The sequence below is a fragment of the Grammomys surdaster genome, unplaced genomic scaffold (assembly GCF_004785775.1).
Source record: "Grammomys surdaster isolate TR1022 unplaced genomic scaffold, NIH_TR_1.0 1164, whole genome shotgun sequence".
Lineage (NCBI taxonomy): Eukaryota > Metazoa > Chordata > Mammalia > Rodentia > Muridae > Grammomys > Grammomys surdaster.
In genome coordinates, this window is record NW_021605583.1 from 2,415,171 (window position 1) to 2,443,016 (window position 27,846).

At 44.3% G+C, this 27,846-nt stretch overlaps 1 long non-coding RNA gene across 1 annotated transcript in view; it reads right to left on the reverse strand.

Moving 5' to 3' along the window:
* LOC114635013 overlaps positions 1-20,515 on the reverse strand; it is an 85,573-nt gene extending 65,058 nt beyond the window's left edge. The window contains exon 1 of the long non-coding RNA XR_003713402.1: positions 20,368-20,515. This is a non-coding gene — a long non-coding RNA (uncharacterized LOC114635013). The remainder of the gene's footprint in view (positions 1-20,367) is intronic.
* Positions 20,516-27,846: the final 7,331 nt, after the last annotated feature.

Genomic DNA, 27,846 nt, shown 5'->3' on the forward strand with positions numbered 1-27,846 from the left:
GAGAGAGAGAGAGAGAGAGAGAGAGAGAGAGAGAGAGGAGAGTTGGTTGAGGAAAGCGATGGAGAGAGAGGGAATTGTTAATTTCAATTGATTTTCTGATAAGGTTTCATATCCTGAAGTGTGCTTCAAATCTGAGAAGTGACATCTGCAGAGACGCCCGTCAGTGTCTGAATCCTCCTGAATGTAATTAGATCTGAGACAAGATAGAAGACTCGCTACGGTGGCCCTTAGGGAGGAAATGGTCTTTGAAAAGAATTATGTTAATCAGGCTAGCCTTCTTCTTGCATCTGCTCTGCTGTTATTCTGGGTAAAATGAATAGGTCTAAGGAAGGGCCGATCATAATGACAATCTGGTCTTCACAGCAGGAGGCTTGATAAAGGAGCTGAACTGTGCCTTGTTGAGAACACTTAAAGTAATTAGTTACAGGGCTACTCACTTTCTTTCCTTTTTAATAATAATAATGGTTATTAATGTTTACAAATTAAAGACTCTTACTCCAGATGAAAGGAGTGTCGAAATGGAGACTCTGGTGCAGGAGCCCTGGTACCTTTCTGCCTCCTGCTGAGGGGCTCAGCATGCTCAGTGACCCCCCTTAGTCCACTGGATCCCACCGTGGCCCCTTGACCCTTTCCAGGGCACCTCGAGCTTGCAAAGCTGGAAGGGGATGCAGTAGAGCTCAGGACGGAGGCAGAGATTTTTCAGCCTTCCTACGCCTGCTACCTGGCACAAAGTAGATGTTCAATAAGTGTTGATATTTGTTGGTTAGACTGTAGACAGAACAAGAGGAAAATAATATGGTTTTGTTCATTTGTCTCTTTGTTTACTTAGGATATAAGAAGCTGGACAGATGACCCCATGATTAAGAGCTGCTCTTCCAGAGGACCCTAGCTCAGATACAGGCACCTGTATCCCTATTGGGAAGCTCCGTATAACTCCCAAGTCCAGGTCCAATGCTCTCTCCTGACTTCTCTGGGCAGCCACACAGATGTGGTAGACACCCACACACAAATAAATAAAAATAATAAATCTGTCTCTTATAAAGGAAGTGAGACTTAAAAGGAAAGAACATAAAGAACATAAGAGGCTCAGCGGAGAGGTGGGCATGGAGAAGGGCAGGAAGACAGGAAAAGCTACCTCACAGCTTCACTGAAGGATGTGACTTCAAAGCAGGCACAGGCTTTGTGCTATAGTTTGTGTCCCAGGCTCTTCTCCATCAATCTCTAAACCAGGAGTGGGCATCCTGTAGCCAGCAGCTACACTCTGCCTACTGTCTGTTTGCATGAAAAAGTTTTGTTGTCCGTAACTGCTTTTCCACCACTCTGTTTGAGGAGCAGTGGCACTCCAAGCCTAGAGCTGTAGCAGGTGGTCTGTCACAGAGAGAGCCTGCTAGCATCTGCTGCCATCTCCTGAGCTGAGTGTGGGCTAGGATCCTTGAGTAGAGACTCAGGAAACATCTCAGAGGAGAGGGGAGGAAGGACAGGAAAGCCACAAGACAGGCGAGGCCACTGAAAACCAGAGTCTTCCGCACGTGGCAGGCGTGTTGCCTCCAGGACTTTTCTGCAGCTCTGGCTGCACAAGACCACAGCCGTCAGTATTCACGGAAGGTTCACCAGAAGTCACCCGATAGCTGAGGAAGCCACTGGTGGCTGTAGATGGTTATTGGGGACGGGGAGAATAGAATCACCTTTTAGGGAAAGGTGGTTTCCCCATGACCCTATCTCCGTATTCTCATACATACAGAGTACATAGACACAGCATTAATTGGACTCACTGGGTTTTACAGACACATACACCATACTCACGCATACATGCACACACACACACACAGACACACACACACACACAGAGAGAGAGAGAGAGAAAGGGGGAGTTGAGTAGGAGGTGTCGTGAGGAGCTGAGAGATGGTGAGGAGTTGAGGGTAGCTAATGATTAAGATCCATTTTAAATGGGTATGAAATCTTCAAAGAATAGGAAAAAAAAGACCCCTGAGTGAAACCAACATGCCTGAACAGACCTCCCTATCTGCACAGTGTCCCAAGACCGTTAGTGAAGAAAAGCACACGCTGTGGGGCAGGTGTGGGGGCAGGGCAGGAGGCAGCTGCCATAATGCTGCACTGCTATCTCCTTAACGTGGGAGCTAATACTAACAGAACGGAGGAATTGTGTGTCTGCTCCATGAACACAGGGATGCGGGGGGTGGGACCAAGGAACAAGGTAGAGACCTACTTGTCTTCTGACAACTTCGTGTGATAGGAGACCTGAGTCAGATCTAAGATCTAAGATCTTCTGTTACAGGTCATCTTACCCATTGTTTAACTAAGACCCGCTCTTCTCCCCTGTAAAATGGGCACGGAGAGATCACTTTGTAGTCTTGATGTGTAATCAAAGCATATCAAAGTTCTTTGAGAGCCACACAGGCGTTCTCAAACAGTCCACAGTCATTACAATCGTCATTATACAATAACCTAAGGGAGCTGACGTGTGGAGGCCATGGAGGTGCAGGAGTCAGGCCCCCGAGATCTGGCCCCAGTAGCAGGTTACATGCCTTGGAGGCATTTTTGGTGAAGCTGGGTGTGTTAAGGACCCCAAGCTTGGAATCTGTATGCCCAATGAGCTTTCATAAAACCACAAGAATTCTTTTTCTTTTTTCTTTTCTTTTTTTCTTTTTTTTTCTTTTTTTTGCTTAGAGGTCTGATGGTCAGCTAGAACTCTGTTGATCTAGATAAAGTCATCCGAGTTGGGCTACAGGTTGTAGGTCTGGCCCAAAGAGGATGTGTCTCTTCACGTTTAGAGGAGCCATTTCCCAAAGCATGTGCTCTCCAGTGATAGGCATATCTAGCATCTGCAAGCCTAACAGCTATAAATAGCCCATTTGCCACAGCAAGAAACAAGAAAGTACTCTCCTTTTAAACCTTGAGGCCAAGACAAATCAGCCACATGGCCAAAATCAACACTGATAGATTTAGAGGCATATTCCTGCACAGAGATCAGTTGATGAGATTATTTGTTGAAAAATTATCTCCCATTGATCAAAGCATTCGCTAAGCAGTGTATGGCGCAGACACAAGCGACTGGATCCAGTTGCTTAACGATGTCACCATTTTGATGCATGCTAATGGAGCACACTGAGGTGGCAGTATGGGGGCTAAGCTTTCCTGCCAACCTCACACCAAGTTACCCTTGACCTCATCCTTGCCGTGTTCCTATCTGTGAATAGGAACTCGAGCAAAGAAGACTGCAGCGTTTCTCCAGTAACTCAAATGCACTGATCAATTTTATAGAAAGGTCTCAACTACTTAAGAAGAAAGTAGGGCCTTTGGGAGAAACAGGGGTTTAATAAAGAGAGAGTAAGATTGAAGGAGGGGATAACAAGGAGGCGAAAGGAATCCAGGACCAAAGTCAGATCTCAGCAAGAGTGGAGGTCACCTTAAAGAAGAATGACAGCCATGGGCAGGGGGTCCAATTAATTAATTACACCTTAATTGAAAAAAGCTGCCTCTGTTCTTGCACTGTCCTCACTGTCCTCTAGAACTACAGGGAGTGCTGTGGCATCTGGGGAAGGGAAGGGACAGAGCCAGTCTCTCTGTCTCCCTCTCTCTTCCTTCTGATCCAAAAGAGGTAAGAGAGAGGTTACCAGGGGCTCAACAACTTCATAAATATGCAGAAGAAAGACAAATCAACCTGAAATCCAAAAAAAAAAATTAAAATATAAATAGACTTGTTTGTTTCAAGGATTTGCAATGAATGCTTGACTCAGTCTGAAGATTAATCAGTGATGGGTAATTATACTCACACGCATGCGTACACACATATTCATATACAAAGATAACCCTAGTTCCCTCTAAACAACAAAAATGCAAAAACGTGTGTGAGTTTTCTGGTTCAAGCAGAAGTGAAGTCACCTGAAGCTCCGCCCTGGGTTCCAGAGTTCTTTTCATGCCCACTGCCAGTCTCCAGCCCAGGATGGTGATGGTGGGCATCACTAAGATCTAGAAACAGCCGCATCCTCATCCTCCTCTTCCTCCTCCTCTTCTTCCTCCTCCTCCTCCTCCTCCTCCGCCTCATCCTCCTCCTTCTTTTCCTCCTCCCTCCTCCTTCCGTCCCTCTCTCTCTCCCTCTCTCCTCTTCTCTATTTGTCTCTCCAGCATTTTCCCTGAAATTCTTCTAACTTTCCTTTCCAAAAAGGAGTCAGTCTTCAATCCAGACAATCACGTACTTTTCTTCCCATACAAGCTCTTCCATAAGAAATGAGCTGAGGACACTCAAGCTCTGACCAGGGACTCAGCCTAGAACAACATCTGGATGTAGTGGCTCGCCCTTGTAAATCCTGCACTTAGGAAGTGGAGGCAGGAGGATTGCTATGAGTTGAGGCCTGTCTGAAGTCCATAGAGAGACCAAGAGCAGCTTGAGATACACAACAAAATGAAATGACTAATGACAACAAGGACAGACAACAGCTTTTCTCAACTGGGGATAATTGTGATTTTTCCAGGAACATTTGACAATGTCTGGAGACATTGCTGATGGTCTTAGATTGGGTGAAATGCTACCAGAATTTATTGGACATAGGCCAAGAAGGCTATCCTATAACATGTAAGAAAGCTACCAACACAAAACTGTATGTTCATGATGAGGTTGGTTGAGAAACCCTAAAAACTGTGGCCCAGGAGGAAAACCAAATTACAAACACATTGATGGGGAGTCCCGTCCAGCTTTCAATTCAGGGTCCTATATGTACTATGTTCCTTGAGCTGAGACAAACCATATGCTAGCTCCACTCTGAGTATTCCAACCTAGTTGTCTCTCAGCTTTGCTGCCACCTTCGAGTCACAGAAAGGAAACATATGTTCCCTAATGTGCCATTCCAGAAGACATCTTGGTATTTGATCATCCGTTTAACCCACCCACCCTAGTAGTCTTTATCTGAAATAACTAGATTATCAATAGAAACAGAAAATAAACCCATGTTCGGCATGATGAACTAGAAGGCCACAGACTGAATACTGCAGGACAGTGGTTTTGCTGAATGACCATGGACGTGTGCCGGCTTCCTTCTGTCACTGTCTCTCGTTCTCCATCTGTTAAATGGGAGCCTTATTCCCACTCACCAGGCCTCCTGCTGGAGGAAAGAGATTGGAAATGGAGACAAGGGGCTGCACCTTGACTGTGCCCTCACTGGCTTTGTAGTGTTCGATAGGTTTCTCACTTGGACAATGAGGATCGTAATGAAGCTTTAGTAGGAGTCACTGACTGAGTGGTGCATGCAAGGCACTAAGAACAGTGCTTGATACACAGCAAGTGCTCAAATCCCATTAACAGTCATCCCACACAACTATCACCGTGGCCAAGTGGCCACTAGCTTGTGAGAGTCATGAAACATCTCATTAAGCATCAGAAGTTTGCTTGGAGAGCAACAGTGAGAACCTGTACTTAGCACCTTTTGCCACTGTTAAACCAAGGCTTTTAACCTCAGCATCACTGGCATCTCAGGCCAGGTAATCTTTTGTGCTTTAATGGGGATGTCTTTGGCACTAGAGAATGCAAAGCATGCTGTCCCAAACACTCCTTAGATGTAAGTGACCCTCTACTCCAAATGTTGACATCGCCGGGTGTCCTCTGGGGTGCAAAATTATTTCAAGAATTAATGTTTTAAATAATAGCAAAATTTACTGAGTTATAATAGTCATTTACAAGGAGTGGCTCTCTGGTCACCTGCAACTTTCCTTTCAGTTAAATACAAGTGCAACTTTGCATGCATTGAATGGAAACAAAGATGTTCCGAAAATAAACTCCTTCTGCAAATTAACTCTTTCTCACATTACTGCCCAGTTCCCACACCCCTAAGGCAGTATACTTGCAGTCCACACAGGTACCATGAGGTCCATAGGTTGCAAATGTTGACAAGAACACATTTCTTCCCAAGAATGAATGGGAATCTCTTGATTAATGCACATATTCCACCCAATTTGGATGTTAATATAAACACGACTTTGGAAAGCTAACAATATAAATATGGATTAATCAGCAATCACATTTCCATCAGACTTTCAGTCAACAGGTCTTGACTTGGGGCCTCATCGCAGTCACTGATGAGATGGCTGTAAGCCATGCATGGTCTCACAGTCTCTGGTCCCCCTTCTAGAAAACATGGTTAGCAATGGACATGCATGGTCTCACAGTCTTTAGTCCCCCTTCTAGAAAACGGGGATTTTATGGAACTTAATGCAACAGAATTCTTAAGGGAATGAGAAGTTAGTGCAGAGAGAGGCACAAATGAAATATCCAATAACTATTACCTGCTATTGCTAAAGAGAAGATTGAGTGAACTAGAATGTTAAAAACAAGACTAACACAGGGCTCAAGAGAGGACTCATCAGTTATGAGCACTCTTGTAGAGGACTTGAGTGTGGGTCTCACATGGTGGCTTATAGCCTTAACTCCAGCTTCAGGGGATCTGGTGCCCTCTTCTGGCTGCTGCGAACACACACACACACACACACACACACACACACACACACACACACACAAAGAGAAAAAGTATTCCTACCTATGAAATAAAACCTTAAACAAACAAACAAATCCCACCACATGGTCCTAGATGAGTGTTCCTTCCTTTGAATTTTTAATTTGGGTGTTATTTAACAAAAACTTGAGTGGTCAGTTGAATGGGGTCTCCCTCAATTTCATGTCCATCAAGAAACACTCAGAAAGAGGTGGCCAGTGAGATGGCTCAGAAAGTAAAGGTACTTGCTGTCAAACTGGATGACCTGAGTCACCCTAGACACACATAGCAGGAGGAGAGAACCAACTAGTGTTTGTTGTCCTCTCATCTCCACAAATGTGCTATTCATTCACTAGTTAGTTTATTTAATGTGTATGAGCCTATACACACAAAATAGATAGATAGAAAGATAGGTAGATAGATGTAGTTTTAGTTTAACCTTGTTTTGTTTAGAATTGTTGAGAATGAAAAGCCTCACTCAGAGATAGGGCTTCTGCCAGTGTGCTTGGTTATGTCAAGGGCTTCCTGGACTAGAATGGGTAGTCTCTATGTCCAGTGACTGGCTCCTTGAGAGGAGATCACATGACACACAGGAGAGAAGGGTGTAGGCAGGGGGAGGTAGAAATCTAAGTGAGTGAGTCACAAGTCTGTGAACACAAGGCTTACTGGCAACTATCAGCAGTCTGATGAGAGGAGGCATTCTTCTTTGAAGTATACTTCCTGGGAGGGTAAGGTCCTGTCAAGACCTTGATTTTAGGCTGCGAGCCTTCAGAGCTAGAAGATAATAAGCTGCTGTAACAATAACTAGAAGGTAATTATATGCCAGCTTCCTCTATCTCTCAAGCTCTCTCTGGTAGGTATCACTGCTTATTAATTTGTATAAAAAACTGGTCTCCTTATAGATGTTTTACTTATTTATATATTGACTGATTGGTTGATACAAGGTCTTGCTATGTAGACCAGTCTGGTCTCAAACTCTTAGACATCGCTTGCCTCTGTCTCCCAAATGTAGCACCATGCCTGGTCCTTACAGGTGTTTCAAATCATCTGCTTTTTACACGAGAGTCAGACTCACTTCTGAGTTTTTTTAGCTCTCTATTAATGAACTCAAGGACTTAGTCACTCGCAAGAAGGCCTAGTCTCCTTCCTGAACAGAACATATGTGTCAACTCACATACTTCTTTTCCTCCTTCTCTTCTTATCCCATATGGCCCCAGAGCAAAGTCTGGTGGTCACACTCTCCTACCTTCTCATCACCAACAAGATTTCCCTTAGTTCCACCAGGCAACCTTTGTATGATACATGTCTTCTTTACTCAAATCAATGGCTCTTCATCACTCATTGACCTGTTGACCCTGCCAAGTGTTTGACCTGTGGTAGATATCATTACAGACACCAATGGATGAATGGACAGGTCTTGCCATTGTCCCACTGAATCTAAAAAAATTCCTAGCATTCTGGGCTTGCAAAGAACCATAAAATAAAACCCATTACTTCTAATACCTTCCACCTTCCTCTTACTACTGAACACTAAGCCCAAGATGGCTTGTATGTGACAAACTACCCTGGACCTAGTAGTGTGGAATGTAACACTTTATTTTAACAGGTTCTGTGAGTCTGGAGTTTGAGCAGGGTCACGGGGCATGTATATGGTGCAACATGCCTTAGTCCTCATTGAAAGACTCTGGTGTTGGAATGAAGTAATAGAGAACTCTGCCTGCAGGCTGGCATCAACAGGCTGGCATATGTGGTGGCCAAGCTCAGGTGGCACTATCAATCCAAGCACCTGGCCTTTCTATGTGATTTGGGTTCCTCACAAAATGGCAACTGCACTTCAAGAGGGAGTGGTCCCCAAAGAGGCCTTTCAAGAGATGCAGGTAGATGTTGCTGACCTTTCCTGACCTCCGTTTCACTGCTTTCTCTTGGTCACTTTTTGATGACAATGCCACAAAGTCACCTTGTATTGAAGAGCGGCATGTGGTGTAAGCTACGAAAACCTTGTTGCCCTCATCTCTGGAAAACAGAATCTAGTAAAGTATCCTATGAGAGTCTGAATAAGACAACCCTGAACTGAGGGAACCCTGAAGAAGGGGGTCTTCCAACCAGGACAGTCTCAACTCTGCATCGGCAGCATGTCTCACCCTGCTCTCTCCATGTGACTTCTCCACAGAGAATTGTCATACCTCTATGGCTTGCACTCTGAATGTGCAAGGATGGATGTGGCATTGCAGGTAGCTTTTTATCAAAAGGCCAAGACTAGACATCTCCGTAGAGAGCCCAAAGCAAACATAATGATTCTTAAACTCTTCCATGCAGGCGCACACAGGGAAGATAGATTTCACTATGGAAGACCATTACGTTCCAGAGCCTCGCTGTTGGGTCTAGGAGACATGTTCATTTAACAAAATCTTAAGATGACAGAACAATAGCCATGGATCAAGGAGTCAGTGAGTCCACCAGCATATATTTCTACAACCTTGGCACTGTCAAGCCAAACTCTACGCAGGGTACATATTGCTCAGTCTAAGGTGGCAGTGGATACGCCCTGAGTGCTAATCTTTCTGCTTTCTTCATCGTTTACACGACTTCCATGCTAGTCCACATAAAACCCCTAAATTAAGTCCAAGGCACCAGCTGAGGCTGTTCTGAGAGGTTGCAGTCAGGACAAGGAAGAATGGTGGAGAGAATCATGGGAAAAAAAAGAGTTCCCAGGAGCTGTAACTAGTGGGAATACAGCACACTCATCTCGTTCGCCGTTCAATGGGAGCAGAAGTGATCAACTACAAACTCCGGTGATGTCCTGTCAAATCACAACTGACTTCAAAACAAAACAAAACATTCCATCAGAGAGCCATCCCTGCTGGGAAGGACCAGGGCACAGCAGTTATTGTCTATAATAGCCATCTGGCAATTATCATACATTGTCTCATACCTTGCTTTGTATCTCGTGTGTATTTGAATACTGATGGATTGGTCTCCCGTGCATAAGAAGACTCTGCAGCAGGTATGATGGTCTCTCTGAAATTTTGCGTATTTCAGATGTGCTTCTCAGTATCCTAACTTCCTAATCAGTTATTTATTCTCTGGACTGTTACTCGTAAGTACAACGCCAAGCTTCTACTGTTCTTTCCCTTAACCCCTGGAGTATATTCCATGTCCACTCTCTCAGTATAAATGAGACTGACTTCTCAAGATCAAACCCAATGCCACATTCGTCAAGGCACTCTCCCTGATTTCTCTGAGAGTATGCACCTCACACCCATCTCCTCCTTTCCAGAAATTCCTGTTACACTTCCCATCTCTCTCCCTGACCCTTTGATCAGGGCTGTTATCTCTTTTTATTTAACATTGTATGCCTGTGCTGAGGTTTCTGTCTGGCTCAGAGTTCCTCGAATGGCAGAGGCCAGCTTCTGTTGTTTCCTCCATAGTCTGTATATAAAGCAGGCTCAGCTGTTCGGAACGAAGAAGCTTCCAGCAGACAATCCGTGTCTTGCCTCTTGTCCACTCCCTTTTTTATGTAGAAGAAACTTTTACAGAAAGTGTGCTTGGTACTGAAGCTTCATTCAGAAGCATGGGATGAGGTGAACTGGCTGGGAGACTGAATCTGAGTCTTCCAGGAGGCATGTGCTGACCTCTGCACAAACCAGCGCATCTGTGCCCTTGAAACAGTTAGGAGAGCATGGGAGGGTGGTGACAGGCTACTTCCTTTAAGGATTGGACCCAAATAACTGTCATTCTAAAGACCTTCCCAAGAGCCCCAGCTAGCAGATAAGAGCTATGATGGGCACCCCCTGTACATTCCATAAGGAGACAGGGAAGTTTAGAACCAGCCATGATTCACCCAGGAGCCCAAGGAACTAAGCACCCAAGCCTCTGTGCTATCACTTCCACCCCACACCTCTCTCTTGAGCACACACCCACTAGCAGGTGTGAACGAGTGTGAGTGAGTAGGCCTGGAAAGAAGAGATTCCTGTAAAGACTGATTAAAACTTCAATGATATGAAGGGTTGGAATGTTGCAGTTTCTAAGCCGAATATATTAGTCCTCTTGGGTGATCTTTACTAAATAGCCATCCTTTGCCCCTATCTATGTTGAAACTACTATCCTGACAGACAGATAAAGACTTCTGGAATGCTTTAACATAAAAAAAAATCCTAGATTTCCCACCAAGCTAAGATCTAAGAGTGTCATGAGATCGCCCCTAAGGCCTATAGCAGAGTTCTCTACCCGATGTCATCACCAATGTATTTGAAAAGGCTCTTTGTTCTACTGATATAAAAAGTTCAATGCTACCTTATTAAAACATGTACCTGGAAGACCTACGTCTGTGTCTTTAGACCATCCATGCTCGTATTTGGCTCCAGAATAAGTCATGGGGGTTTTTTGTTTGTTTGTTTGTTTGTTTTTTTATTCTTTTGAGGTGAGAGCTGTTTGGTCAGCACTAGCAACCCCCAAACAAGGCACCAATTGCAAAGTTTGAAGGGTCTAAAACCCTAGGGTTCAGTGGGAGTACTGAGAACAGAAAATTCTTTTAACCCAAACAAAAGGGGGTTCAGGTGGAACAGACCCTTCATTGGGATACTTGGCTTTAAGCCTTTTCTTGTGTCTTTTCTTGCCAAGGGCTTTGATGGGTATTCCTCATGCAGGACAGGACAGGGGTGGTCAGTTGTTTGGTTGTTTTTTTTTTTCCATAAAGGGCTAGCAGTAAAATATTTAAGCTTTCCAGGCTATTTGATTTCTGTTAGAATTGTCCATCTCTGTCATTAAAGCATAAAAGAAGTCATATTTCAAGTAAGCATGGCTGTTCTAATAAAAACTTTTATTTATAAAAAGCAATGGAAGACTGGCTTTGGCTTGTGACCCTTGATCCCAGGCAATCTGTCTCTTAGCCTTGTTCCGTTCCTATGGCTGCACTCTGACTTCCATACCACAACCCACTTCAGTTGCTCCATCTCTTCCTGATCCGTCTACATTCTACACATTTATTCTAAGATTTTGGATTTTCCCCGTGAAAATTTCATAGATTGTTCCAACCTATACAACTGCAGAGAGTGTCTTTTGTAGCCCTAATGGCACTTACAGCAAGAACTACAGAATTTAGAGTCTAATTGTTTCCGAGCAGGAGATTCTTCAGTGAAGAGAGCAAGTCTTGTCTGGACATATATTTCCTACTCTTCTCATAGTAGGACTTGACACACAGTGTGCCCAGTAAATACTTGCTAACTGATTAATTGACAAATAGCTACAGCAGTATCTGTCGATTCCTTATTCTTGTGATAGGATGATTAACGGCCCTTCTACAGGGTGTAGCATGGAGACATCTTGGGGAAAGGGCATTTCCACTTAAGAACTTGTTTGACGGTGTTGTTGAGAATAAATTTCTCATATCCAATAGAGATACTGCCAATATATGATTAAGTGAAGAAGGTTCTAGAGATGAGAAGAGGTTCCTTGAGGTTTTGCCACTCAGAAATCCCAGGTATCCTCCCGGACGTGAAGCAGCGCAAGCCAGGGTGATAGAGAAGTCAGAATCAGAGACAAAGAGTTTTGAAAATTCTCAGCTACTGGCTTTGAGGATGGAAGAGAGGTACAGCTAGGATGCCTGCCAATGCCACCTGGAAACGAATTCTCTCTTTGAGCTTGTCTAAGAATCACACTTGCCTGACTCTTTGGTGGAAGCTCAGGGAGAGGCATTTCAGAATTCCAGTCCCTGGAACCTGAAGGGAACAATAAACTATTGATGCATTTAAGCCACAAATGATGCTGCATTTGTGGGAATATGCTACAGACACAACAGAAAACTAATACCTCCTGCAAAAGGAAAATCATGTAGTCATGATTGAAACCACCAGGGCACATTAGTGCGCCTGAGTTCGTCACACTTCTCTAGCATTGTGAACACATGCCTAATGTTTTATGGGTTTTATTGCTCTGAAGAGACACCATGACTAGAACAACTCTTATAAAGGAAAATATTTAATTGGGGCTGGCTTACAATTTTAGAGGTTAGGTCTATTATCATCATAATGGGAAGCATGGCAGGGTGTAGGCAGATATGGGACTGGAGGAACCAAGAAGAGTTCTACATCTTGGTCTGAAGGCAGCAGAAAGGTACTGGATTCCACACAGGGCAGGGCTTGAGTAAAGGAGATCTCAAAGCCCACCCCCACAGTGACACACTTTCTCCAACAAGGCCACTCCGAATTAGTGCCACTTCTAATGGGCTAAGCATTCAAACACACTAATCTCTGGGGGTCATACCTATTCAAACCACCACACCTAAGCGAAGCAAATCAATGCTGGAAAGATGTCCTCGTGGGTAAAGATGTTTGACACTGGCCTGCCAACTGTCACCAATCCCTAGAATCCATACAATGCAAAGGGAGAGCCAGTTCTCTCTAGCTGTCCTCAGACCATCATATACACATGCACACAATATGAAAATGGAAAGAGTTTTTAAAAGAAAAAGGAAAACAACCGCAGGAAGGAGCATTCTGACACACTCAGAAGTTGCAGCCCATCACCATGGGGAGGGTGTGGTGGAACTGAACAGATTGCATGAAAGCGCATTCGCCAGGTTTCCTCCTTTCCCTGCGTTGATTCTAGCCTTCCTCTCCATCTGTGGCAGTACTCAAGACGAGTCTTCTGCCAAACTCAATTCTTCCTGAATGTACACTTAAAACACACCCCACGTTGCCTTTTAACAATCACCTGGGCATTTCTCAATCCAGGTGACTAGAAAATTAGGACCATCACAGCACCTGTACCTGGATGCCACACTTCCGAGAGAATTTATCCTCCACTCAAGAAAGCCAAAGTAAGTTATTTGAAAAGACCATGGAAAGTCGTTGTAGAAACAAACTTCCCAGCGATATTCTGTAGGCAAGCTACTCTTCAAGGTCTAGACAGAGAAGCATTGGTTCTAGAGATTTGGGTTTAAGGTCTGACTCAGCACCTGCTACCTGACTTTGAATGAGTCACTTAACTAACTTCTTAGATAATAGCGCCAAATGACTGCCAAGGTTACGGAAGATCTGTCCAGTCCCATTTAATTGGCCCCAGAGAGGGATATTTAGCCTCTCTGATCATCTGGACTTAGTAAAACTTGTATTGCAAGCTTGTAATAAACCTATCCAGTGACACACCCAAGAGGTATCTCTATCATCTAGATGTTGGGGGTATCTGGGACACCAGCAAGACCTCCATCAGCAAAAGAGAAGCAGCAATGACTCCTCCATGACCTCTCTAGCCAAAGATACGACCAGGTACGGAGCCCAAACGCAGGCATGTATTTTTAATATGGGTTAGAGTGTTTGTATATGTGGAGGTGGGAGGTGGGGGGATGAGGTTGGTTATATGCTTGGATTAATCATAGAAGCCCTGTTTCAACACCCAGAAAAGCAAACATAAATCTCTTTTTTGAAACCTGCCACAGCCTCAAACTAACCACCAGGCTGTTGCTTCCCAGCCACCGTAAATGCCATCGCTGTCACCCTTACCTCTCACCATGACCCAGTCACCTTGAACAACTTGTTATAAAATAATTAACTCGAGTTACTCCCTGCCACACTATCCTTCCTCGACAGCTTCAAGGGGTCCTCTGTGACCTCCCCTGCTACCACCTCCCTCTCCTCACTACCATCCCCCTCGCCAGCTAGCATGACTGTACCCACTTCGCACACTCTTCTGCATTTGTGATTCCACTTTCTTGGCCCCCAGCCTCGGTCCCTGGGTCCTATACTAGGTCCTCTGCTCTCTTGAAGGCCGCTCATGTTCCTCTGGCTCCCTTTTGGATCACTGTCCCACACTGTATTCCCAGTTTTCCAAATGCACTGTAGACATCGCCCCACAGACATTCAAATGGCATAGTGAAATAAGTCTAAATCTGAACTCATGCTGACTTCTACAAAAAAAAAAAAAAAAAAAAAAAAAAAGTGATGGTTAAGAAAACAGCTTTTCACGCTTTTATAGGCTTCTAGTTCCAGGCTCTGTTCCTGTCTGACTTAGCTGTGTGGTCCTCGGACACGCATTTTTGAGTCTCTATCTCCTCATCTACAGTAGAAGAAAATAAAATTACCTGCTCTGCAGAAATTTTTCAACGGGTTTTAAGAGTAATGTACTGATGTCACATTGTTACTGCCCGGGGCATAGTCTTGGTTCAATAAATGTTAGTTGCTGATATATCTACCAGGTTTTCCTGAAAAGGACATATTTTTCTTTCTGTCAATCAACTTCAGTTTGTCATCCTGACTCCACCCTACACCCACTTGTTACTACAGTCATCCCTCAGTTACATGGGGCATTGGGTCTAGAACCTCTATAGATGTGAGAACTCAAGGATGCCTACTCCACTTACAAACAATTATGGGGAATTTGCATAAGTAATCTCTAGATGACTTATAATACCCAAGACAATATAAATGTTACGCAAACAGTTGTTATATTGGATTGCTTAGGGAATAACTACAAGAATGTAGGTTTGGCCCTTGTTCAATACTGATACACTTTTACTCAGATCCCTGGTTGACTGAGCCTGTGAGTGTGGAACAGAGGATGTGGAGAGTCAAGTGCACTCCATGGCTTGCTTCTATTTACAGGTTTTTACTTATTCAACCTTCTTGTTAGGGCTAATTGCGGCCTGCTGCTGGCTGTCTCTGTTCTGTCTCCTCTCCCGTCTCTCCTGCACACCTGAGAGTTTTATCTTCCAGAACTGTAAATTCTGCACATTATTTTTCTGCCTCCAACTCCCCAGTGGCTTCTTAGTACATTCTGAGTAACTGGCATACAAGGCCAAGGCCTTGGATGAGCTTGTCCTCTCGGGCACTACTCCCCTCCATTGTCCGGTAGGTACTGCACAGGATACTGAAAACCACAGTACTACACGCAGGCATCTTGCTTTTCTGATGTGTCCTGTCTCCTCTGTCACTCACACTGCCCTTGAAGCCAAACGACAGCAGCAGCACTTAACGATCTTAAACAGTTTTCAGTTACAGCTTCTTTGAAAATCTAATGAAAATTTGAATTTCTCCAACAAAGATGTAAATGAACCAACACCCACACCCATGTAAATTTCCCACACCCACGGATGACCTCACTTCAGTTTTCTTTTGTCCACCTTGGGATTACTTCTTTTCATCATTAAATTCCCAAAGGAATATGAATATCTTTTAGGAAACCCATTATATTATTCCCTATAGTTCCGTTACTTTTATTGCTGGCTTTCCTTAATTTCCAGAGACTTATTTTCGTTGATGTTATTGTGGACCGAGTTTCTAAATAAGGTTCAAAGAGTTTCAGTATTGAAAGGACAAGATTGCTGGGCAGTACAATGAGACTCTTGGGTGACACTCTAGAGCACCTAAGTCAGAATCTCTGAGGTTGGTGGGGGAGATCCTGAGACCAAGTTCCATGTGTTGACTCCACCGAGGATGCTAAGAAGCTGTGGTGTCACCCATGATGGAACTAGTATCTCAGAGGCAAAATGTGCAGAGGTAGTTTGGTGCCCCACTATCCCTTCTGGCCACAGGAGACCTTTCTCCTGCCATCTTGCACTAATCCTGTTGGGTTATCTCTTGAGCAGCACACTCTGAGGTGGGATGGAGGCTGGTGTGTGCTCAGGGGTCCGGCATCTAGGTCACTGTGCTGCCTCTCCTGCAGCTGCTGTCTTGTTTCACACCCTTATCCTGCTATGGCGAAGAGGTTTCTGCTTTATCTTCCTTTGGTACATCTTACCACATTTAGAGGGGATTCCAGCTTGCCTGAATTACGATCGTAATTTGGGTAAACGCCTTATCGCCACTTTCTGACTGGAAGGCTCTTCAGGGTAGACTAAACCAATTTCCAGGTTTGCCATAGCCATCGAACTGCCTTATTTCACCCAGACAAATGAGCTCTCTTCCCTCTCCCTCCCCATTTTAAATAGGTGAGAGACCATTACAGCGTCTCCTTTCCCTCTCTACCACCTGCCTCTGTTGCAGTTCTCACATTTTCCATAAATCTCTTCCCAAGAAGTTCGAATGTGCACTAAGCACTCCACTTTTAAAATGCTCAGAGCACTTACATCCTATTTCACACAAAACAAAACAAAACAATCCCCCTTCCCCCAAAAAAAACTTTGGACCTAAAACTATGTGACACGATAGTTTTTATGGTTTGGAATCTTCTGCACAGAGATGTGTGTCGAGGCTGGGTTCCCAGTGGGATGAGATTGAGGTGGTGGGATCTTTAAGAGGCCAGGGCTCGGAATGAGGTAGTTGAGTTTCCTTCCTGTTGCTGTGATAAAACATTCTGGCAGAAACAGCTTAGGGGAGACGATGATTAATTTGGTGTATACTTTTAGGTTACTGTCACCATTGAGAGAAGTCAGGGCAGGGACCAGAGCAGAAACCACAGCTTCCCACAGTAGGCTGGGGAATGCATCAATTACTAAACAAGAAAATCTCACACAAACATGCCCATCATGTCTGGGCAATCCCTCAATTGAGACTCCGCCTCAGGTGACTCTAGGCTGTGTCAAGTTGACAGTCAAAGCTAAGTAGGGCATAAGGTAACAGCCAAATGACCCACCTGTTGATGGGATTAATGTTAAACCCCAGAGTAGATTTGATCTCACAGCATCACAATGTTTAGATTTTCCAGCCACAAAAAAAATTTAGATATGACTCGATGTCAGATATTTGGTTTCAGAAACACAGACTAATACAGTAGTAGTTAAAGTCCCTAGGTTCTGTATCCAAGCAAACAGGCAAAAATGTTTTGAAAAGTCCCTTCTAGCTTTAAATAAGAGCATGGTTTGAACTTAGCTCCAGGACTTGTTTCAGTCTCCATAAAACAGACGTAATATCACATATATACATCTTGTGGTGCATTTACAAGACTTCAATGAGACAATGCATATAAAGCCCCCAGCACAATGCTCAGGATATAGTAAGCATTCAATAAACGTTAGTTTTATAGAGCTGCCTCATATAAGTCAGATTAGGCTAAGTTATGCTATGGTAAGAAGGATCCTCAGACACTGCTCTTGACAGAAGCACGGGGTTATTTCTCGATCATGCTAAAAGTCTCAAGGAATCAACTCTATATTGCTCAGCTCCAGAAACCAGGATGACAGAGGAGCTGTTACTATAACATTGCCGGTCATAGCAGGAAAGTGAGACTGAGGTAAAGCAAGAACTGGCTCTCAGAGCTTCTGCTGCGAAGTGACACCTATCACTTCCCCTCACACTCCATTGGCCAGTCACACAGTGGCGTCTAACTTCACTGGGACAGAGAAGGAGCAATTCTACCCTCAGAGTGTGGAGGGGAAGAAGCAGCTATAAGTGCTTTATTTATGCTTGGTTTCTTCTCTCAGTCATGTGACTGGCATGTCTTGGTGGCCCACCAAACCCAGCACGTAGTAGAAAGTGAATGTATACTGTGTGGATAGGTGGTAGGTGTCCGTCATGTTTCTACGTGATGTTTGAACTGCGTTGAGTGGTTGAAGAAGAACTCTTCACTGATACATGACAAATGTCTGAGAGTGTCAACTGTTGAACTGACAGCAGAGGATCACAGACCCCTGCTTCTTAAAACAAATGAACACCATCCACTCGTGATATCTACCTCACCCGAGCATCTTCCAAGTTTACCTGTGACAGCTCTTCTTGGTTGATCACTTGACTACACCTGGAATAACTAAAACCCAAGCGACTGGGCACACCTGTGAGGGATGTTTCTTAATTAAGTCATTCGAAGTGGGAAGATCCACTTTTAATCTGCATCTCCTGAGGTGGGAAGATCCAGCTTTACTCTGGTCCACACCTTCTGCTGGCACCCCACATAAAGGACATGGAAGAAAGAAGCTTTTCTCTCTTAACCTGCTTGCTTTGGATTTCACTGGCAAATCCATTCCTTCACTGGCAGTAGAGTTTACTTCGTCAAGATCAGGGTGCATACAGAAGACCAGCTGACACATTCAGCCTTGTGGACAGAGCAACTACTGACTTTTTGAATTTCTGTTGGTAGGCAGCCTTTGTTGGACAGGCTGGACCACAGACTGTAAGCCACTCTAATAAATCTCCTTTTTATACATATAAAGAGACTGGTTCTATCAGTTCTGTTCCTGTAGAGAAGAAACCTGATGAATACACACTTTTGTCTCAAGATTTCCCATTAAGCAGGTTGGCAAGATAGCTCAGTAGATGGTTCAGTGGGTAAAGGCGCCTGCCGCCAATCCAGACTTCCTGAGTTTCGAACCCTGTGACCCACATGACCAAAGAAGAGAACCAACTCTTGCAAGTTGTGTCCTCTGACTTCCAGACAGCATATACGCACCCTTCTCAGACACATACACCTATCCAAGCAAAATAAATTAAATAAAATATAATAGATGTTAAAAGTGATTTATTAATTCTTTTATTAGTTTTCTGTAGAGTCTGTGGTGTCTCTACCAGTTTTATCTATAGATCCACAACCCTAAGACCTGTGTGTGTGTGTGTGTGTGTGTGTGTGTGTGTGTGTGTGTGTGTGTTTCCTTCTGGGTCCATGAGAGCAATCAGGACATCAATCTTTGTGTTATCTGAGGAATAAGCACATAGCCTGTGCATCTGGGCATTGAGTAGTTAGAGTTTGCAGAAGGTTGTTCTTTAAATAAATGCACGTCAAAGAGAGATATCTGTAGTCTGAACGTTTAATCTTTAAAGAAAATAAAACTTTATCCCCCAGGAAACTTTGGGTCTGTCTCTATAATTATTCATTATTATTGACTGTCTAGTCCTGGTTTTATCCCTAACTTTGAGTGTATTTCTTTCAAGCCACTCTCAATTTTGAAACTTGCAGTTGAAATTCCTTCCTGGGGCTGTATTCACGGCCCCACTCCTGTAGCTTCATCAGATGCTCATGTCCCTGGGGTCCTTCCTCTGCCAACAGCAGATTATGCCTCTATTGGGAATATCCTTCACTTCTCTAGAGCTTTCTTCCTCTGTCAGCAATGATCAGATGTTTCACATGATCCAGCCACCAAGTCCTCCCTGCTCAGCACTAGAAAGGAATTTCCAGTGGGGCAGCTTACTGCTTTTAAGATCCCTACTCACAGGCTTTTCTCTTTCTTTAGGGCAGAATCCCAAACTGGGACAGATGTGATGAAGTCACTTAGAGCTGCTGGTCTGGGGACTGGTGGGGTAGCCAGGAAACTGATCAAAGAGTTCCATAAAACGGAAGGATGTCAGCCCGTTTACTCACTCTTCCCCCCCTTTCTTCCTCCACTTGTTCTTATCAGTGTTTTCACTGAATTATAAGTCAATCAATGTTTGAAACGAGTCCCTTCAGCCACCAGCTCTCTCACAACCTGCTTTGGATTTACGCTGTGTACTTTTAAAAGCTCGCTACATGCCTCTTTCCAATGCAAACCAGTAGCAGGATGTACTTAGAACTATCATACTATCTATTACGAGTCAGGAAAGCTGGAATAAAGAGCGCGCTGCTTTGTACACAGCTTCCACATCTCTGGAGCTTATCGTATTTCATAACACTTAGAAAGTATCAATGAGAAGTTAGAGATGAAAGTTGGGCAGGGGCTGTAGTGTTAAATAGGCATCAAATCCAGCAGACTTCCAGAGCTTGAATCCTATTTCCAGACCCACTAGTTCTACGATCTTATATGATGTATGTGATTGTCTCTGCCTTAGTTTTCTCACCTATAAAGTGGCTACATCAGGGTTTCACTGGAGATAACACAAACACTCCTTAGGGTTCCTCAAGCAGGCAAATGTTGAATACAGGGGACCAGGTACTTATAAAACTGTTGAAAGACACATGGAGCCTCAGCCAATATTAAAACGTTCCAAATGCCATCCGTGTATCAACCAACTAAGAGGACACTTACATCTGCCAGTCAGAAAGCTGGGGAAACGGGAGGCCACTGTCCAAACTTGTGAGCGCAGGATCACATCACCACGGGAATAATCCAAGAACACGGGGAACGAAGAGACTTGGAATCTGTCACTACCACCGCTGACTCCAGAGTCAAACTGTTAGACCGTCTAGGTATGCATTAGAACACGAAAAACACACTTAAAACTCCTCATCTCCCTACTTAGCTCAGTGAGGAGTTCCGGTTCTGACTTCCAAAGGGATGAATCAAAATCACACGAGGACGATAAGCTGCAAGGCATTCTGGGAAGTGTAGTTTTTAACCAGCCACTGCAGGGTAGGAAGTAATCCTGGAGAGGGTGCAATCGCCATTGACCACAAGCAGCCCTGATATGATGTGTAGGAGCTAACCGAGATTAGTTATGAAAAGTGCTTTACACAGTGCCTAGCACATAGGGGACATCTCACAAATTTTATCTCTTGTTATCATTTTACCTTCGAAAACCTAGCCTGTTAGTTCTGATGACGACTGTCACACGCATTTCCTGAGAGCTATGGGGATAAAGTAACTAATTTAGTCTAACAGCCTCATATGACAGGATTCTGTTATTTTTGGTACAGGATACAGGCAGAGTCCATGCATTCCTCTTGGTGAACCACATTTTTGGATTTCTTCAGATGACTGGAAATGTAGGCAATGACCCACTTTCAGTCTTCTGATTGAATGTTGTACACTCTTGTTGGAGATGGCAGAATAGCCTAGCCTCTGTGAATACATATGCTGGGAATTTAGACATTTGTCTGAAGCTCTTCTTTAACGATTGGTCAAAGTATAACATTTTACAGGTATTTCATCTAATGGGTCTGAGGCAGGGGGTTGTGGGTATGTATGGCACGTGTGCATTTGAGCACTTATGTGTTCCCCTCTTTTCAAAGCACCTGACTTCTTTCTGGTGCCATGTCTGAGTCTCTCTTTTCTCTTCTTCAGGCAAATCCTCTTCATTACCAGCTCCTGTGCTTGGCCCTACGTGACAAGGGCAGTAAAGCTCTCAAGGAATTTTCTGTTTGTATGAGAAGATAAATGGGACACTTTAGAACACAGAACAGAGGGAACAGCACTGTTGTGATTGGTAATCATGGAGTATGCCTTGTAGTACAAGAAATATAAGCTGAAGGCTGGAAGGAAGATGACGGATGGAGTTTCTCAAGTCAAGAGGACTTAGGGAATTAGTGTGTTCCATTGGAAAAAAGGACAGGTACTAAAAGATCAGTGGTTAAAAGGTAGATAGGTGAACCAGAATCAATTTCTGTTCTCCTGATTATTGGAAACACACTGACATCCAATTTGACCTCCAGAAGGTTGGTGTCAGCCTGTGAATATGGTGCTTGTATTGCCAAGCTGGGTGCTCTGCCATTCCATAGCCAAGCTGTAAACAGGTAAGATACTCTAGAACACAGAGATCTTCTCCTAGGGGTTTGGATCTTAAATAGATTAAAAGAACCTAAAGCCATGTGATATTAGATTTTCAACTGCCCATGGTGGTGATACTTAGGCATCTGTCCTCTGTGTAAGTGTCTCTGAAGGTTTGGCTCAATTCAGGGTGTTAACCTATGTTTCCCATCAGCTTTGGTTTAGTCTCTGTGGCCCACGACTCAGAAACTATGGGACAGAAAAGAGAGTCCATAAGCCCAACTAGAAATATTCAGACATACATGCATGGGTGACAGTAAAGAAATTTAAGCCAATATTGGCTTCCCTTTTCTCCCCAGGACAGAGCGCTATATAGATTGTTTATGTATTTCCACACTCTGGGGGGATGGGCAGAAGATACATCACCACCGATACTTCACAGGCTGTGATTACACGTGATCTTTATTGTATTCATTGTGCCTTCTGATGCATTCCAGAATTTCTATAATAAACTGTAATGGGAAAAATACTAATAAAAACAATAAAATACATGACTGTTCCACCTCATAGGACTGCTGTGAGAACCAAATTAAATAACGTGTGTGAAAACCCCTGGGAAATGGAACTCATAAATGTGAATACAGCCGTCTATGTTCAGAGCTGGTACTGTTTTCAGAGTCCAGCCTTGGTGGGCAAGACTTCACAGGCACAGCCTTGCCCATAGGCAGGCACAGCTAGGGTGCTTTGTCTACTCACTCCTGTCTATAGACCTCAGTGTAGGCATCTCCTGCAGCATCCCTGCTTCCAGGGGAGCTGTCAAAGGGCTACCTGTTGGGAATGTCTTTGATGCTAGAGGACTAATGCTACCTATGCACTTGTATCAACATGTTTGAACCAACTCAAAAGAGACATGGAATGCCCTAGAAAAGCCTCCTGGAGCCAGTTGCCGCTAGGACTCTTCTCTGGCACCTTTCATTCCAACCTTTGCACTCTTGTTGGTACAGCTGGACAGTTCTTTGTATCAAGGGGCCAGAATCCTGAGCCAACATCAGGTACCACATAAATACTTGGAGCAACTGTAAATGTCTCCTCAGACAAGGTCCTGGGAACAGTAGCTACTCATCCTAGTTCCCAATTAGGACTTGGGAGACCACTGGTTTATAGGACCTAGTATTAGACTCTGACATCTTTCCACCAGCCTTTTGAAGTATGCACATCCTTGAAAATTCAGGCAGATTTATCCACGATGGTGACAGTTAATACTGAAGGTGTATCAACAAGCAATAGGTACTAAGGGCAATTCATAGAGCTTCAGTTGATGAGTGAGTAGCTCAACTCAAGTTCAAAGCCATCCTGTGTCTCTGACATTTCCTTAGACCTTGAGAAATAATTAACTGTCCCATCCCTTGCGTTTCCATGCTACTCTATGTGTATCTCATTTATAGCATTTGTCATAAGTCTGCTACAGTTCTAGTTCAGATATATTTCGTTATCTTAACTAGGGATGCTGTTAGTTCCTAGGGGCAAGGAATATGCATTAAATACTTATCAGTTCCTGTCCTGTAACAATAGCCTTAGTCGTTGTCTGAGATATAAACAATTCCTTCAACAGGTCAGTCAACAGATTTTATGCATTAGCTACCCTGGGCCGGGAACTATGAACATAATGGTAAAACAGAAGAGCTATCTCTGTGGACCTGACCTTCCTGGGGTGGGAGGGATGGGGGAAGAGGAGCTCAGACACACTGTTCTCAATGCCTGAAGAGGAACATCAACATATTTGAACAGAGACCTGAGTGAAGGAGTGGTCCCATTTGAGATTCGTGGGAAAGGCTGTTGCCTGCAGACGTGGGAACAAGAATGAACAACAAGGAACACTTGGAAGTGGAATGGCGGGGCAAGAGGAGGTTAGAGGGAAGGAAGGGATGAAGAAGAGCCCAGCTGACTATGATGAGAAAGCCCGATGCTACTCTAAACCAAGCTGCTGGGTATCTGCACAGATGTGCTATGCTCTGATATGTGTTTTGATTCGACCACAAGAAAATCAGCTGGGGCTGAGGGGGTGGGGGCTAAGACAGAAGAAGTGTGATTAGGAGGTGGTTCCTAGACCAAATAGATTCGATGACTTTGACAGGGAAGGTGAAGCCCAGGATTAGTTAACTATTAACCTATTTTCAGACGATCAGATGACAAAAGAGTTGAGAGTGGTAACCAACACCAACAAGGATCAGTTAATAACATCACTGCGGAACTCTGGGCTGACTGAAGAGCTGCTAGGTGTCTGGCTGCTGCTTAGAGAAAAGTAAAGAAGGGAAGAGGGGCACTAGAGGGCACCATGATTACTTAGTCCAGGGCCTAGATTGCCCCTGCTTCACATGCTCCCCAAAGCCCCAAACCAGGTGGTACAGGGCCTAGGATTCTGGCAACAAAAAGCGCTGAGACCTTCATAGCAGAGCTAACAGCTGCTGTATCCCCACCGGCCCTATCTACCAGCACAAGACAAGGGGGGAAGGAAATCATAGAAAAGAAAGATCTTGCTCCCCCACCCAGCCCCCAGCCAGGTCTTGTTCTCCAACATGCTGATGGGAACAGGAACCAAGAAGTATATCCTTGGGGACACAGCACACCTTCTGTCGTCTCTTGGGTTCTCTAGAAGCAGCTGGCTGTGCAGTTTTCTTGCAGAAGTAGGGCCAGTGTTGGCCACCAAACTTGAGGGCTGAACACCCTTCTGGATCAAGGCCCTCCAGCTCCCAGGTGTCACTTTTATGTGTTCCTCGTTACCGACAGCTGCAGGGGATAGTGATGAAAATGCTCGCATAAGGATCTGATGGGATTTATTCCTGTTCTATCTTGCTTGTTAAAAAGCATGTAAAAAAAAGAGGGATGCGGGGAGGTGATCCACAGCTGACCCAGCTGAGGGTGCAGACCTCCTCCAAAGAAACTTCTCAGGGATATTTACGACCCTCCGAGTGGCTAGCTAGTCCTACCTGACACCAGAACCTGCAGAAATGCCCCCAGTACCACCAGGTACGTCTCACACTTCCTTCATCAAAATTCTTCTCTGTCAGACCACTGGGGCCTCAATGTTCCACCCCACCCCCAAACACTTACTTACATTGGAGTCCTCTGCATCTGAAGCATCTTTCTATTCAGCTTTCTGATTCTGCTGGAGGTGGACGCTCAAGCCTTTCCCTACGAGTCTGCCCTCACCAGCTGGGCCCAGATCTCTATAGCAGGCAGAATAACAGACCCTCCAACAGGTTCATATGCCCTGCAAATATGGTACCTTTCCTGACAGAAGGGAACTGTGGTTGACATAAAGTGTCGGAATGGAACAGACATTATCTTGGGCCATCTAGATAGTTCGATGTAATCACATTATCCTTATAAGATGGCAGGGGTCAGAATAACAAAGAGATGTGACAAGAGGGCTAGGGAGATGGCTCAGTGGGTAAAGTGTTTCCCGTGTGCCCACCTATCATCCCAGTGCTGGTGAGGTGAAGACAGGAGAATCCCAGGAGGACCGCTGGCTAACCAGACTAGCTGAATAGGTAAGTTCTAACTTCAGTAAGGTGCTCTGTGTCAAAAAAATAAAGGGAAGAGATGAAGGAGGAATATACTGGAGAATGACCTCCACATGCATGGCATGGGTGCCTACACACATGTATGCATCATATACACACATTAACATACTTAAATGCATACAGCACATACATATACACACACTCACATGCACACATACATACATGCAAGAAGTGTGACAAGAGAGTCAGGTTGAATGATGTAATTTTGAAGGCAGAGGAAAGGACCTTGAGGCAACCAATGTAGAAGCTAGATAATGCCAAGAACATGATTCGTCCAGGAGATTCCAGAAGAAATGGAGAGTTACCAATACCTTGAGTTTTGGATGTCTGATACCCAAAAATGTGAGAGGTAAAATCTGAGGGCTGTCAGTTTGGTCAGTGCAGCTCTGCATGCTTCTGTCACTGTGCACGCACTCACCCCATTTACTACTGCTTCAATGTGGTCTGTCTCCCACTTGGCCCTGGTGAGAGCCCCTGCCTTTTCAGCTGATCTGGATATTCCAGGAACTCAGAGCACAGAGCTTTTGCACAACCTGAAGATTAAGCACAACCTATAATAATGTGTAGTGAAGAAAGAACTGGAGTGTGGCATAACTGCAACTGTCCACAAGGCTAGCAATGGCCGTGGGCTGGGATGGAGACGGGAGAATCTCTAGAACTTGCTGGCCAGGCAGATTAACCAATCACTGAACTCTGGCCTCAGCGAGAGACCTCATCTCAAAAAAAGACACATTGATAGAGAATGTCACCTCACATTGACCTCTAGCCTCAACATGCACACACAAACACACATACACAAAACACACCTACACATGCGGACATTAAAAGAAATTAGAAGAAGGGGTCACTGTTAACTGAGAAACAGTATCACAAAAACCTTCATTCCTGTTCAGATCTGTAGACAGCACACACTTACTTCATTGTGACTTGGAGTACCAAGTATGTCCTCCTTACATTCAGGAATTGTTCTAGGCTTTCTATGACTCCAGCACTAATAAGTCTTTGGCATCTAAAGCTGAGGTCAACAGATAAGGCTCCCGTGATAGGAAGTCCACAGGTGTTTGAGGAAACACAAGCAAGCAATACGAGCAATCTATGTTACAAGGAGCCAAGGGGTGGTGCACATAGTAGGGGCAACTAAATCGGTTTATAGTGTCAAGGAAGGCTTTCTGGAAGGAAGGATTTAAAGGTTAAATCAGAGTCACAGGCAATATTTAAAGTCATTTGAGAGGGTGATGTAATGGAGGAGGGAGAAATAATATGGAAAACAGCAGGGTAGAAAGTATTCATGTGCACATAGCATTATAGCACTAGTCACAACAACAAAATAACAAAAAAGGTTCTGTTTTTGGACAAACCACACTTATGCTAATGGAAAAATAGACCAACCCAACACGTATATGCCTTGGCATGTCATTAGTACAACAGGGGGAGACTCTGTTACATGCTTCAGCAGGGATGAGCCTAGAGGATGGTGTGTTCAATGCAAATACGCCAGGTACCAAAGAACAAACTTTATCTGGCTCCACTTAGATGCAGAACCTAGAGAAGACAAATTCCTAGAGATAGAAAACGGGACGGCAGTTTCCAGGGTCTGGAGAGAAGAACACAGGTAGTCAGCGTCTCAATTGGAGATGATGAAAAGTACCTGAAAGAGGGTGGGGCAAGGATGGTTACATAAAGACGAGAACGTACTTTGAGATAGATTCTTAAGGATTTGAGTAGGTACGGCCGCCATAGACCCATGTGTTTGAATGCTTGGCCCAAAGGGAGTGAGGGGGTGTGGTCTTGCTTGAGTAGGTGTGGCCTTGTTGGAGGACGTGTGTCACAGTGGGGGCAGGTTTTGATGTCTTCTACGCTCAAGCTATGCCCCATGTGACACACAGTTCTTTCTGCTTCCTGCAGATCAAGATGTAGAGCTCTCAGCTCCTTCTCCAGCACCATGTCTGACTGGATGCCAGCATGCTTCCCACCAGGATGAGAATGGACTAAACCTCTGAAACTATAAACCGGCCCCAGTTTCCCAATTAAATGTTTTCCTTTATAAGAGTTGCCTTGGTCATGGTGTCTCGTCACAGCAATAAAACCCTAACTAAGAAATTTACGGTAGCAAAGATATTAGATTTCATATAATACATATTTTACACTAAGTTAGAAACAAATTTTAAACACATTGACCAGGAAGACCATGGACACAATATCTGTGATCATCACTAATTTGGCCACCAATGAAGACAAGACCTGGTTCTATCTTGGGAGCCTGAGAGCTTAGAGAGGGCACCCATAAAAGTTATCACCTCAGTTTGGAAACCCTCAGTTCTACTGTTCAATACATTTTCTTTGTTATCTACTACAGTCTCAGTCTTCCTTCCTCTGGTGTCTCTGTAGTGGTCCCTAAAGAGCTAGAGAGAGTTACACAAGCCATGTTAACGACTTGTGGCTCATCAGAGCCTCTACATCTCTGTAGATCTCTAAACCTTGGATGTTTCTGAAGAGT